Source organism: Bison bison, unplaced genomic scaffold (genome assembly GCF_000754665.1).
Source record: "Bison bison bison isolate TAMUID 2011002044 unplaced genomic scaffold, Bison_UMD1.0 scf7180017860456, whole genome shotgun sequence".
NCBI lineage: Eukaryota > Metazoa > Chordata > Mammalia > Artiodactyla > Bovidae > Bison > Bison bison.
Window position 1 is genome coordinate 323292 of NW_011491028.1, and position 1568 is coordinate 324859.

A 1568-nucleotide genomic window follows, 5' to 3' on the forward strand; every position below is an offset into this window, starting at 1 on the left:
CGGGTACCGAGCGGTACAGACAGGAAGGGAGGATCCCACTGCAGAAAGCCGAGAGCTCGCCCGGGCGTCCGCTTCCCGGGCGCAGGGGTCCGGCTCTGGCAGCCGAAAAAAACCTTCCTTCGAGCGACCTGCACCAGATCCGGCCACTGGGCATGCGCAATGCTCCGGCCCGAGTGCGCCGGCTCTCCAGCTTTTCCCCGCAGCTCCGTCGGGTCGGCAGGAGGTGGGGCCGGGAAGGGGCGAGGGGCGGGCCCGAGTCTCCCCCCTCCAACTGAAGGTACTCCAGGCCTTGCTCGCCTTCGCTCCCTGTTTTTGGGGTGGGAGTCTGTGAATAGAGGTTTGAAAATGAACCGTAGAGTCTGAGGTCCGCCATTTAAATTTTGTTTGTTTGTATATGATCAATCACGAGTTAATTCCAAGTGCTGTACTCCTAGGTTCCGTGGGAAAGAGAATCCTCGGTCAGCCGGCAAACTCGTGCCTGCGAACAGGGTCTCCAGAAGGCCGAGTTTGCGTTCTCTGTTCTGACCAGCTCCAGCTCTTCAACACTCTGGTTTTGCCCCAAGTGGAATACTGTCCCCAACCGTAAAACCTGGCTTCCGTCCGGCCTCACTAAACGGCCCCCGAAAAATGTGCAAGCAGGGCCTCTCTCCTCGGTGGAGAAAACGGCCGCCTCCCGAGCTTTCAGCTACGAAAATGAAATAACGGTGCCAAGCCTCGCATGCCCCTAGGTGCGCGATCTGGCCGGGGTCCCTCTGGGTCCGGGGACGAGCTCCCTGCAGACCCCGCCCGTCCGCCCCGCCCTCCCAGCTGCCGCGAACACCCGGAGGAGCGGATTTGCGTAGCGCCGGCAGCTGGGCCGGCTCGGGCAGCGGACTGGGCATGCTCGGCAGCCGGGGAGGCTCGCGGTGGCTAGTCGGAAGCGTTCGCACCAGCTAGGCAGCGGCCGGGGCAGCGGCGGCGGCGGCAGCGAGGGGCAGCACGGGAGCGGGAAGGGCCGGCCAGGGAAGGCTGCTCTTTCCTAGCGCCCGGCGAGCCGGACAGAGAGCGCAATCCGGGTACGGAGCTCCAACGCTGCCCTGCCCCGGATTTCATTCCGCGGCTGGGGGCTCGGCGAGCGGAATTCCGGCGGCTGCCGCGACTCCGGTGCAAGTGAGTCGGGCGGCGGGAGAGAGCCGATCGCTGGGGAGCAGATCGGACACCCACCTCCGGGGCCTGGCCTGACGCCAGGAAAGGTGTGCCGGCAACCCCGGGGCGAGGGGGCGTGAGCGCAGCCCGCTCAGTGCCTGGCGCGTACCTGGCTGGCACTCCCCCCGCGCCGCCGCTCGGGGGGTGCGGGGGGGGGGCGTCCCGCAGCGGTCTCGGGGCGACGAGGGGGCGGGCCGCCTGCGGGGCTCCTGGACCTAGTTGGGGCGGGGAGAAAGGCGGGGGCGTCAGCGGGCACCTTTTCAGAGGTCCTGCGTGCGGACTGGAAGGCTGCCTAGTGTCGGTTTGGGGCGAGCGGACTGTAGCGGGGCCGAAGAACCTTCGGACAGTGGCGGGCGGGTGTCGGGAGACCCGCAGATCCGACC

At 67.2% G+C, this 1568-nt stretch overlaps 1 protein-coding gene and 1 pseudogene across 12 annotated transcripts in view; one reads left to right on the plus strand and one right to left on the minus strand.

The window, feature by feature from the left end:
- LOC104982777 overlaps window positions 1–881 on the minus strand; it is an 88438-nt pseudogene extending 87557 nt beyond the window's left edge.
- SGMS1 (sphingomyelin synthase 1) overlaps window positions 854–1568 on the plus strand; it is a 330390-nt gene continuing 329675 nt past the window's right edge. For 10 of the 12 annotated variants that reach the window (XM_010832194.1, XM_010832198.1, XM_010832199.1 and 7 more), the window contains exon 1: window positions 854–1149. The gene's annotated coding sequence lies outside the window, so the exon portion shown is untranslated. Of the gene's footprint in view, window positions 1150–1214; window positions 1233–1568 lie in introns of those variants that run through there. The other 2 variants (XM_010832193.1, XM_010832192.1) reach the window with 2 other exon arrangements.